General features: G+C 42.7%; 1 pseudogene; it reads right to left on the bottom strand.

Moving 5' to 3' along the window:
• Positions 1 to 11,545: 11,545 nt before the first annotated feature.
• Positions 11,546 to 12,064, bottom strand: LOC133364523 (nanos homolog 2-like; annotated as a pseudogene).
• Positions 12,065 to 13,450: the final 1,386 nt, after the last annotated feature.

Genomic DNA, 13,450 nt, shown 5'->3' with positions numbered 1-13,450 from the left:
ACTGCTGCCATGCACCGCCGCTGCCCTGCACCGCCCCAAACACTGCCACTGCTCAGTGCACCTAGGCCACACACTGGACTTCTGCCCACCTACCCAGACTGCTGCTGCCACTGCCGCCACTACCCCACCCACTGTCTCCCCTGGAGAAACTCAGCTGTTATGCAGGCCACACACCAGCCCCCCACCCATCTTGCCTGCCAAGGCTGCTGCCACCACTTGCTCACTTCCCAAGGTAGCCTGCATGCCAAGGCAGGTGATGGCAGGCTGTGTGAGTGGTGTGCAGGTGGGTGGGTAGGGAAGCATTCACACTGCAATTTGCAGCACCACCTGTCTGTGGCATTGCAAACTGCACAGCATGACACTTGTATTTATGTATATAAAGAAAATTAATAAACCATTGTCTCAAAACTTAGGTGGACCTGCCTTGATGCAAAGCTTTAGATACTTTGTTCCCCAAATTGGCTTGATTTCTACAAGTATTTACTACAGTAAACAGCTATTTTAGTAATTAACCTTTCTTTCTCCTTTGCGGCAAGACGATATTTACATTCTAGAAGAACAACTGTGTAAGTCACCCAAGAGCCTTTGGCTTCAGGCTGCATTTTCAAGCACTCTTTTTAGCAACCTGGTTTGAAATTACTCTTCTAAAAACTATTGTACTCTGCTTTGGACCTGGGAAGACCAGGTTTCAAATCCCCACACAGCCATGAAACTCACTGAGTGATCTTGGATCAGTCACTGTCTTTTAGCCTAACCTACCTCACAGGGTAGATATAAAATGTGGGGGGGGGGGAGAGCTATGCACACCACACTGAGCTCCTTGAAGGGAAAGGTGGGCTAGAAATTGAATAATAAATAAAATTAAATATGAACTTTTTATTTGAAATGTTTGGCAACTACCCCAAGAGTTTTGGGTGGTTGTGGTGGGTTGAAAAATGCAAACAACTAAAATAATGAATCTTACAGGCTCAAAGCAAACCAGCATGGTGGGCCATGATCCATGCATGAAGTACATGCCCCAATTCCCATTCATCCCAGTAGGATCTGTTTGCATGGGAGAATATTCCAGAATCCATGGCACCCAAAGGAAATTTTATCCTTGCCTCATAAACTTTTTTTCAGCCCCTTTGTTTCATTTGAAAAATAATTTTAAACCATAACATTTCAAAAATAATTTCCCACCCCACCCCATTGATTTCACCCACACGCAAGGCTTGATTTTTGGACTTAATGCAACCTGACGTCTACTCTGTAAATGCAACTCAAACCTTCAAGGAGAAGGAAGGGAAATTGCTCACGGTTCAGTGATCTTTCTTATCTGTAACTTGTGTTAACAGATGCTGAGTGCAGAGAGAGAGGGAGAGATGCATATAAAATGTCCCTGGAGTGAGCGGCAGTTGCCTAGTGACTGATCAAAACAAGAAGGAACTTATTTATAGCTTTGGTTAGAGGGATAGCGGGGTGCATTTGTGTATTTGTGGGCATCCATCAAAAGCAGATCTTTATTTTTTATTTAGTTATTTATTTGCTTACTCGCCCTTCACCAAAAAGACCCAGGATAGGTTATAATTACATAATATGTTTTATAATATGTTTTTATAATATGATGTTCCCACTTTGGGGGCCTTTTGGCCAAAAAGTGGTATATAAATAAACTATACTAATACTAATACTAATACTAATAAAGCAACTTTGAACCTGACCCCTGTTTTCTCCAAATGTCCTTTTTTCAGGTTCATGTACTTGCCAAGAAGAGAGCAAAAGGTACGTCATCCGTGTTGTGGCAGGACTTTCCTACCCAAACCAAAAGAGTCTCCTTTCCTGTTTCAGTCTGCCCACCCAGATCCACCCAGAACAGTCATCGTTCATGTGGGGGAATCTCCTCATTGGTATCTTCAAAATGAAAAAGGATAACTCAGTAAAAAAAAAGAAATCAGGAGTTAATACAGAATAGCTTTCCCGGTGCTATTGGACTGACATTTTGGACTGCAACTCCCATCAATCCCAGCTGGCATGGCTGAGCTTGCTGGGGCTGATGGGATTTGTAGCCCAAAAGATCTGAAGGATACCAGTTTGGAGAAAGCTGACACAGAGCATTGACTGTGTTCCTTTGCTATTTCGGAGTTTTCCCTTATCCCATCTCTGGTAAGATCTTGAAAACCTAAGATGTAAAATCACCATATTACCGGCTTCCCATCTCCTTCTGTGCCGGAACAAAATCATATTTATTTCTATATAAGTATTTACATGCCACTCCATTGCAAAGCATCCAGGTGGTGTAGAGCAACATAAAAACATTTAAAAGCAATACAAAACAATCATTAAAGTGGTTGGCTACCCAAAAAACATTTTAAACAGCTACACAGGCCTGTTGGCACACACAAAAATCTTGAAGAGAAAGTCAAAAGTGAGGATTTTATTTATTATTTATTTTATTTTATTAGTTAATTTATATCCTGCCCTTCCTCCCAGTAGGAGCCCAGGGCGGCAAACAAAATAACTCAAAAACACTCAAAAACAACATAAAAAAGGCTCTTCCATCTTTACCTATTTGCCTCCCCTCTGCCTCACACGCAAAATCAACTCCAGCTGCTGACAATGAAACAAATAATACAGTAATGGACTTCAGCATACTATGGTGTCATCTAGTTAACTCCAACACACTTCAAATGGACCTTTTAATTCATGAGCAAACTATTCAAGGGCGAATGGCTGCTTTAGGAGCTTTAATGTTTGCGCTGCAGATGGGAACCAAGAGGCGGCAAAAAGCAGGAGAGGTCACTGTGGCTAAAGGTACCTTCAATATTATGATGGTCTTTATAGAGTAACCTTCATCTGGCCATAGGAAACTGAGAGGGGGCTGCCATGTCTTAACTGGCACAGGCTAGCGGAGCTCAGGAGGGCTCTTTCGAATTCTGATGCTCACCCCTTCCTTTTCATTTGTCTGCAGAGAAAAAAATATAGAGCCGCTCAGCCTGTGAGAAGAGCCAAGCCATTTGAGAGACCAACCCCACTTCTTTGCAGCGTATCACCCTCAGTGCCACTACAGGACTTGAGATGCCAGTTCTGGAATAAACGCCTGATTCTCGGTTTGATCTGGGACTGGGAATAGTGACTCCCTGAAGTTCTAAAAAGCTAAGCTAAGTTTTCCATTCACACAAGTAGGTGTACCTCTGGGAAGGATTAGTGTCGCTGTTTCCTTGTGGCTCTGTCCTCTAATGTTACATTTTTACTCCCTCCGGTTGCTCAGTTACTGGGCATGTGCAAATGTTTTTGACCTGTGCAGTATTTCCACTCTCTCCTGTCTCCACCGCTTCCTGAAGTTTGGCAGTTGAAAAGAAGTGGGGTCATCTGCCCCCCTTCTCCACTGTCCCTTGCTTTTCCTGAGATAATTTTTCCCCTCTGGAAAAACAAATACATCGATATTTTAAAGAAAGTGTCAATATCTTGAGAAATATCAATATCTTATCAATTTTGTTGTTGTTATGTGCCTCCAAGTCAACTACGACTTATGGCGACCCTATGAATCAGCGACCTCCGAGAGCATCTGTCATGAACCACCCTGTTCAGATCTTGTAAGTTTAGGTCTGTGGCTTCCTTTATGGAATCAATCCATCTCTTATTTGGCCTTCCTCTTTTTCTACTCCCTTGTTTTTCCCAGCATTATTGTCTTTTCTAGTGAATCATGTCTTCTCATTATGTGTCCAAAGTCAGTTTCATCATTTTAGCTTCTAGTGATAGTTCTGGTTTAATTTGTTCTAACACCCAGTTATTGGTCTTTTTTGCAGTCCATGGTATCCACAAAGCTCTCCTCCATCTTATCAATATTTTTTCAAAATATCAGTACCAATATTGATATTTTCTCAAATTACCGACATCGATACTGATATTTGATATTTGATAACTGATACTGATATTTTCTTTAAAATATTGATATTAATGTCAATGTTTTTGAGGCAACTTTAAAAAAATCCACTTAGATTTTTTAGGAAAAAAATTGGAAACCAGGCACAGAGAGATGTTACTTCAAAATTCTATAAATAATATAGAACCCAATAACGCATGCTAATTACCAACAAGAAGGAGGGGGGGTGGCAGATAAACAGTAAGGAAGCAAAGGAGGACTTAACGGAATAAATTCAAAATTACAAAAGAAACAAATAATCGACAAAATGCAACCCCAACAAGAAAATTTTAAAGGCACAGTAAAAGAGCAATGACGTTAAACCCAAACAGGGGAACACAGGGAAGGAATTAAGCTGCCGTTGAGCTGGAAGGCAGCAGCCGGGCACGTGGGCGGACACCCGCCGCCCAGCTGATCAGCGGGGAGAAGAGCGAAAAACTTTGAACCAACAAGGTACACAATAATAAATTACAAAGCCGGTGAGCTGGCAGGCAGCCACGGGAGCTTGAGCAGAAGCCCGCAGCCCAGCTGACGAACGGGGATTTTATAAACGCAAACAAAAGGTATTAAAACAATAGCAGTGGTGGGGGTTGGAGCGTAGGTAAACCTGGCAAGGGAAAGGTAAAATACTGAGAAGGATCACGCCCAAGACGCCAACGGAGCCACGGGAAGCGAGAACCAACCGCAGATGCTGCGAGGCAAAAAGGCAAGCGCGTGGGGGAAGGAGCAGCTTTATATCTGCTGCTCCAATGCCCCTTTGGATTGGATAAACGATCTCACGTGGCACCCTGACGTAATTTCGAGAACCTTCCCGCGTCTTCCATAATTAGGGTGGAAGCAAATCACGCCCCTTACAGGAATGGCATTTCATTTTGGAAGAAGAGATGGAGGTGAAAGAAAAAATGGAAGTTAATAAATAATAATAAATAATAATAAATTTAATTTATATGTCGCCTGTCTGGCCAATGACCACTCTAGGCGACGTACATGAAGAATTAAAATGCAATACAATAGATACAATAATAAAATAAAACAATACAGCAGTAATAATAATAATGCAGGGTAGAAGGCATTTGATCATAACAGTTAACCCTCCCCGGGAGTCCCAAAGGCCTGTTGAAAGAGCCAGGTCTTTAAGGCTTTATGAAATGTATTTAGGGAAGAGGTGTGCCGTAGATCTTGTGGGAGGGAGTTCCAAAGAGTGGGGGCCGCCACTGAGAATGCCCTCTCTCTAGTTCCCGCCAATTGAGCTGTTTTTGTCGGCGGGATTGAGAGAAGGCCCTGTGTGGCAGATCGTGTTGGGCGGCATAATTGGTGGCGTTGCAGGCGTTCCTTTAGATAGACTGGGCCGAAACCGTATAGGGATTTAAAGGTTAATACCAACACCTTGAATTGGGCCCGGAAAATTGCCTTCTTTGGAGTCGTTTGTTTCCAAAATGTGCTCTGTCTGACATCATATACATACATATATATATATACACACATACATATACATATATACATAAACATATACATACATATACATACATACACACACACACATATATATATACAGTTTCAGATTCAGATTTATTGTTACAGTCATAGACCAAACGTCAGTAGATAAAAAAAAATATGCACATTTACAACAAAATCTTACAGAAATATAGTCATATTAAAACAGTAAAACCATGAAACGTTAAGAAAAAACAATTACAATATAAAAGCGGGAGCATCATGGGGGATAAATGCTCTCCGTATTGATTGGGCCGCAGAGATGTATTTAGCTACTAACAAGGTAATATCTCTGTTTGCCGCTGACAGAAGATGGAGAAGTAAGCGATCAGGCGTTTTATGAGAGAATTTATTAATAATGGGGGTTATGAATTTAGAACGAATAGAACCATATAGGGAGCACTCAAAGATGACATGAGAGAGAGTTTCAATGGCATTAACACTGCAGGGGCATAAGCGGTTTGCATATGGAATGCGCTGAAATCTCCCTTCTAATAAGGCAGAGGTAAGACAATTAAATCTAGCCTTCGTAAAGGCTAGACGATGTTTAGGAATCGTAAGAAATTCCAGGTATGGAGCGCTAAACAGTGGAGCAAAGCTCAGGCCAAAGTGAATAGGGGAACAAGTCGAGGTGGCTGCAGTGATGGAACGTTGCAAGTCCATATCACTGATGCGGGTCCGGATAGAGAATTTAACTGACTCTGGAGCGTGTGACATCAGATGTTCAGTAGAGAGGCCAATACTTGCAAGGTAGTTTGTAAATGTTTGGGCCCATTTCGAGGTGAAAGAGTCTTCCCAAAGTAAAGGAAGATAGCCAGAGGAATTTTCACATGACATTTTAAGCCAGTAATTTAGGGCAGCCGTCCACCCTTGGGACTCGAGTGAAGCTAAGCCAGATTCTAATCTAACAACCGCCGCTGGAACACACCTGGGGACTCCAAAAATTTGTCTAAGAAATAAAGAAATAACTGCTTCCACTGAAGAATTCAAGGCGCCAATCCATAAAGGTACCCCATAAAGAAGTTGGGGAATAATTTTAGAGCGGAAAACCTTTAGGGCTGCTGGGATGTATTGTCCTCCTTTAGTAAAGAAGAACCTTCGGATACCACTGGCTGAGTTGCGAGCGGTAGAAATAGCCCCTCGAATATGGGGAGTCCAAGACAGTGATGAATGGAATAATATACCAAGATATTTGAATTGAGAAACCTGTTCAATTTTATGGGTGTTGATTAACCATTCGTGGGCAGGGGAATGCTTGGCAAACGCTAGGATTTTAGTTTTGGAAAAATTAATAGTCAATTTATTGTCATGGCAGTAGCTCATAAAAGATCTTGTTAAACGTTTGAGTCCTACTTTAGATACAGATAGAAGAGCAGCAGCATCTGCATACAATAGCAAAGGACAATGCAGCTTCGCTAATTTAGGGGGGTGAAAGTCCGGGGATTGGCAGTAAAAGGACAAATCATTCATAAAGAAATTAAATAAAAGTGGGGCTAGTATGCAACCTTGGCGGACTCCCTTTGTTGTAGTGATAGGGTTTGTAAGATGCCCTTCACGGCTGCATCTAACTCAAAGGGAAGTTTGATGGTGCAGTGGACTAATTAAAAAAAGGAGTCTCCTGTCAATTGTAGATTTTGCAAATTTTGCCCATAGTATCTCCCTGGGGATGGAATCAAAAGCCGATTTCAAATCGACAAAGGCAACAAACAGGCCGTTGCCCCAGCGGTTTTTATATTTTTCTGCTAAATGATTTAAGATCACACTATGCTCTATCCCAGACCTACCTTTCCTAAAAGCTGCCTGCTCCCTCCCAAGGATGTTTTCCTCCTCCAACCAAGAGGAGAGTCTCGCTTTTAGGTAGCAAGCGTAAAGTTTACCAATAATGGAGAGGAGGCTAATTGGGCGGTAATTTGTTGGGTCCTCATTATTCCCTTTTTTGAATATAGGGATAACTATGGATTCGAGCCAGGGCTCGGGGATGCAACCAGAGTTGTTAATCAGTGTAAAGAAATTTGCTAGGAGAGGGGCCCACCAAGCTTGGTGTGCTTTCAGCATTTCAGCGAGTATATTGTCGAAACCAGGGGCTTTACCGGATTTCAGGCTGGCAATCAAATCAATAATTTCTTTTTGAGTTACAGGTGGCCATATGGGAAGATTTGTCGGATCAACGGTAAAGAGGCCAGTGTTTACAGTCTCATTACTAGCAGAGAAATATTTCTCCCAGAGATGTGGGGAGATATGACATGGGGCCGGGTTTGGAGGTCTCATAGAACCAGAGACAAGCTCCCAGAAACACTTTGAATTTTTTAATCTGGAAGCTTGAATTAAGGCATTCCAGTCTTCATACATCACTTGCCTTTTTTTGGTGGCTATCATTTGCTTGTATGACTTTTTGATAATAAAATACTCAGGGGGAAGGGTAATTAGATTTTGTTGGCGGTATTGATGATAGATCCTTCTCAGCTGTCTCTTGGCATCTTGGCAATCCTTGTCAAACCATCTGGGGAAACCTATGGTGGTAGAAGCTCTGAGGGAAGGTAATGGCGGCGTGATGGATGCTTTGAGGTTTGAAATTAAAGAATTATACGCTGTAAACGCTAAATATGGATCAGTAGCATACATGATCTCCTTCTGTAAGGACAGAGTGGAGGAGGAGGTAAGAAATAAGGCCACTTTTGAGGCTACTATGGGAGTCCAAAAGGTCCTTTTATGGGTGACATGAATTGGGTTGGCCATTGGTTTATGGGTAAGGAGCAAGCGACCCCTTATTGGTAGACATAAGGAAAGAGTAAGGGGAAGGTGGTCACTTTCCTGTCTAGAGCCAACGGAAAAGTTTAAAATAAACTTCAACAAACAGTATGAAACTAAAACGTAATCGATGACACTACACCCAAGACCGGAAATGAAGGTAAATTCCGCACATGGATCTATCTGATTGTGGCCATTCAGCATTGTTAGGCTCTGGCTAGCAAGGAATCGATTTAAACATATACCTCCATAATTTATCTTTAAATCCTTGGAGGTCCGAGTATAGCATGGAAAATAAGGGGTAGTATCCTCACCCCCCCAGAGGTTTGATGCAAATAACACATCGTTGTGGGGGCCAGACCTGGCATTAAAATCACCCATAACAATGAGAAACACTATGGGAAATTTAGCCTCAAGTGATGTTAAATAGTTGGCAAGATCATCCCAGTCATGATCAATTTGTGCCCTAGAGGAATGGGGGGGGATGTAAACATTTACCAACAGAAGAGAAATTGTGCTGAAAGATAATAGAGCAGCCTGGGCAATGTTTTTACAAGGAGTTAAACTTGTAGAGCGAGCTGTTATAGAAGTAGAGATAAGTATGGCTAGGCCTCCTTTGGGTCTGCCTTTGGAGTTGGGTTGGGAGTAGGTCGCCGGTAAATATAAACAAAAGAAGCCATCCACTACAAGCTTTTGGGAGCACCACGTTTCCTGTAAAAAAATTAAATCAGATTTGTTCAAAAAAGTAATGAAGTCTGGATTCTTTTGTTTGGCATTCCAGCCTGCAATGTTCCAGGAAAGAAGGTGAAATGTAGAATTATATGTAGAAGCAGAAACCTGGCATGTACTAGTAGTTGAGCTCGTTGGAACAGAAATATCCTTAGGTGTGTGTAATTTACAGGGAGAATGTTTTATTGCCCTAGATTGAGGGCATGCCATTTTTTTAAGTGGTTCACAAATTAGAATCGGGGATTTAGAAATTAATGGAGGTTGTCAAGTCAATTCGGGGACCTCGTGAACTATTATGTCACATGTAATGCTAGGTCTACAAACATTTGAATAACAATGTTGCAAAACCTTTGGGGAAGCTTTCAAGGGAGAAGCTGGAATATTAGTTGGCGAGTTCAGTTCGTAATCCTCCAGAAATCTGGAGCATGTCCTTTTTGCCCTAAGATTATTTAACAGGTTCTGCATTTTATTTATGACCTCACTTTGTTCACTATCAGTGAAAGTATGGAAACTATTTATTAATTCCTCTTCTCCCTCACAAACAAAGTCAAGAGGTAAATCATGATTCACCTTAGTATTTGTCAAGGTAGGAGGTGGCGGTGTCGGGTCAAGAATAGAAGCTGAGAGCAGAGAGGAGCTTACCTCATCCAAAGTAATAAGGTCAGAGTTAATAGAATTAGGTGTTTCAGAGTTTGGAATTTCTTGTGAAGAAGGGGTCTGCAAAGGTAAATTGTTTCCCAGCATAATTAATCCTGTTGATAGTGAAGAGCAGTTTGTATTAAGTAAGCTGTTATGAGGAAGCTGTTCCAGAAGTGGATTCGAGATTCCAGAGTTTGGTAAGTTTTCTTTCCTATTCAAGGAAGACTTCCCTCCCACTTGTGGTGAGATAAGTTTTGTTGATGGAGTTCTCTTTGTAAGCAAGGAAAAAGGTTTAGCCTGGTTTGTGAAATGTCTCTGAACGGATATCCCAAGGTTGCTGAGAAAGGATTTGTTTACAATTAACCGTGCTGTTGTCTCAGGTGATTTAAAGGTAAGTAAAACTGACGTTTTTATTGAGGGGTTGTAAAGGAATTCCACGTTCAAGATATCATCAGGCCACAAATCCATTACACCTAACGACTGGAGAGTATGGCACACTCTTTGCTTTCTAATGGTCACTTTTTCTTTATATGTGAAAAAGGGAAGATTCAATAGTGCAAGTTTGTTAGAATTATATTTAAGTAGCCAGTTGCCGTCTAGAGTTTCTCGTTGTGAAATCTTGCTGTTGGTAGAGTCTTTTTCGCTGTCAATCATCCGATTAGGATGTATAAGCATCTCTGGCAAATACGAACTTTCCTTACTTCCTGGCAGAGCTTCGCAATTGACCCTAGGGGGTAATCTCGCTGTAGATGAAGCAGATAAATTCTTTGTTTTCGAATCTGTATGCTGTTGAACTTTAAGTAATTTAAAACGTTTCTGAAAGTTCATCTTCTTACTCCTTGAAGGTTTGTAATTTTTTATATTTTTAGATTTTTTCCCTTTAGGTGCAATACGAGCTTTCTTTATGTTTGCACTCTTCGATGTTGTTGCTGGTTTATGGGGGGGAAGAGTATGGTTCAAACGCATATGGAATTTGGTTAGTTCTTCCATAAAAGATTTTAATAGACTATTTGTTTCCTCCAAAAAGGTTTTGATGTTTTCAGTCTCTTTGGCCACGATAGCTAATTGTAACTGCAAACATTTTTGGCCAGTTAGTAGTAGTTTTTGGCCAATTTGTGCCAGTTCCGTAGTTTCCGTAGCTTCTAAAGAGCAAGCAGGGAATGGCTGGGATTGAGTAAAAAAGGGAGTCTGGCTATCGATGTCTGTAGCGTGCTCGGTGAACGAGACGGCTGGAGAAGATTGTAAATCACCAGCCTTAAACAGAGAGGGAGATGGCGTCTCCTCGCTCTCAGATGCCTGCAACATGGGGTTGGTCAGACTAGATGAAAGCGTTTGACCAAGAGGGAGAAGCAAGGATGATTCATACTCCAGGCTTTGAAGAATTGCTGGCTCACTCATTACCAGGATCTCCTCATTTGAGCAAGGACAGGGTTGTTCTGTTTCAGTTTGGGAAGGCATTTTCTCGTTGGATCGTGGCACGTTTCTCTTTGATTTGCTCTCTTTAGTTGGTAAAAAGAAGTTTGTAATTTTGGGCTGGAGATCCCGTTTCCCAGAATCTTCCAAGTTCAGGTCCAATTTAGGTTCTTGTTCATAGCATCTTTGCCTTGTTTGAACCATATTGGAGTCAATGAGGTTTAGTCAAGATTTGATTTTGTTTGGATTTTAGAGTCTCGAAGAGTTAAATTGAGTTGGATTTTGGCTTATGTCCAGTGCTGTTTCCAAAGTTGATTAGCACGCCATACCCCTTAAACTTGTCTGATGTATAGTTCGTTCTTTTTGCTGGTAAGATGATCTAATTGCCTTGAAGTATAAGGGTTGTCTTGTCGTTAAGTTCCAGGATAAAAATTTCAGGAAATAACAAGTTGCTTCACAAAAGAATGTAGACAAAACAGAGTGTGCTCCGGAGCTCTCTAACGGAGGTCTGAAGCAGTTGCCGCCATTTTCTATCCTCTCATATATATATATACATATACGCATATACATATACAGGTGTGATGGTTCTGCATTATGAGTCGAGGGTCTCCTCTCACTTCATCTCTTGACCTTGCGTCCAGCCGAGTTGCGTCCACACTTGCGGTACAGTGATTGCTTCTCCTGGTTGAGTGGGCAATATTTCAGCGTGTGGGCCTTATCAGAGTGGGCAGGTATACTTGCGCAGGATAGGACAGACCACCACCCCGTCGCCTCTTTGAGCGGGTGAGAGGAATAGACATTTTTGGATTCCCCGTTATGTTTGCAGAAATTGCAGATCGTCCCCTTGCCGGCTCGCTGGGACATCTGGGGAACCCCGACACTCGCCCCACACTCTGAACTGCTGCTGCCACTGGTTCCGCTGCTGTTGGCCCACTGAGTCATCATGAGCCCCAAGGGTTGCCCTGGCACATCGCAATCAAGGGCGTCCCAGACTGGAAACCCAGACTGGCCCATTTTCCGCTCCTCAGTGATCTCCATTACAACCTTTGATAGATTCAGATAATCTTTAAACCTGTCAAAATATTGGCCCCCAGCCATGGCAGGTGGAAAAGGTGGAGCAGGCATGGAGGAGAACATGGAACACATGGTCTGTGATCTGTGCTATGCAGGCACAACTCTTGATTGATCCAGAGTGGACACACAAAATGCAGTTTAGACAATGTTAATATTTGGGAGGGTGGAGTCTGTGACTTAAACGGCCATGGAATCAAAATCTTCATTCCCCTCCCACCCATACCCCCCTCTATGCCCTGAATTTAGCCTCTACATGTCTAGAAATCAAAGGTTTTCTGCAAGACTCAGAAGTTGGCCAAGAGGAAAAAAGGAGGAAGAAAGCTGCTTCTTTTTGGGGGGCACAAAATTAGCTTGGTTGATGCATCCACTGCTGGCCCTAGAAGCACCACTGAAAGCTACAGGAGAACAGAAGAAGAGCCTGCCTGCTGGATCAGACTAGTGGCCCACCTGGTCCAGCATCCTGTTCTCACAGCAGCCAACCAGATGCCCTTTATGGAAAGCCCACCAGCAAGACCTGAGCGCAACAGCACTCTCCTCTCCTGAGATTTCTAGCACCTGGTATTCAGAAGCATGCAGCTTCTAACCATGCAGGCAGATCATAGCCATCATGGCTAGCAGCCATTGACAGCTTTCTCCTCCATGAATTTGCCTGATCCTCTTCTAAAGCCACCCAAGTTGGTGGCCTTCACTGCCTTTCGGGGGAGCAAATTCCAGAGTTTAACTATGCACTGCGTGAAGAAGCATTTTGTTTTATCTGTCCTGAATCTTCCAACATTCAGCTTCATTGGTTGCCTCTGAGGTCTAGTGTTATATACCTCTATCATGTTCCTCCCCACCTTACTTGCCTTTTCTCTAAACTAAGAAGCTGTGCTGGCTGGATATGATGGGAGTAAAAAGGACACTGGAAGGAAAAGTCCAGAGGGTCAAATCTCTCCAGGATACTTGGGGGTTATTCAAAGCTATAATAATAGAAGCTCAGCCACAGTCTGCTTACCATGAAGACCCTATCTGGGACCAACTTGAAGGCAGTCCATTTCCATTTTGCATCACCCTAAGCTTGTGAGAAAGAATGACCTTGTCACTTCAGATGGACCTAGGAACACCCTAGTTTAGGTAAGATTTCTATTTCAATCTCCAGAGAATTTTTTTTTGCATGGTATGCTCCAAGCAACTGTGGTTGATACAATGTATCATGTTTAATGACATCACTAGGGCCCGCCCCGTGATGTCACTAGTGACTGGAGGTCTCCTCAGCGTCACTCTTCCCTCGTGCTCTGTGTTGGGAGGCACGAGGGAGGAGGTTGTGGAGTGCTGGAGAGAGAAAAAATGGATGGAGAAGGCAGCAGCAGAATGGAGGGGAAGAGAGCTGTGGTGAGTGAGGATGGTGTGTGTGCGTGTGCGCGTGTGCCCTGTGTGTCCTGCCGCCCCCCCACTGCTCATACCCCCGCA

The sequence above is a fragment of the Rhineura floridana genome, chromosome 9 (genome assembly GCF_030035675.1).
Source record: "Rhineura floridana isolate rRhiFlo1 chromosome 9, rRhiFlo1.hap2, whole genome shotgun sequence".
In the NCBI taxonomy this organism is placed as follows: domain Eukaryota; kingdom Metazoa; phylum Chordata; class Lepidosauria; order Squamata; family Rhineuridae; genus Rhineura; species Rhineura floridana.
Note: the sequence above shows the minus strand (reverse complement) of the source record. Positions and strands in the feature narration are given on the sequence as shown.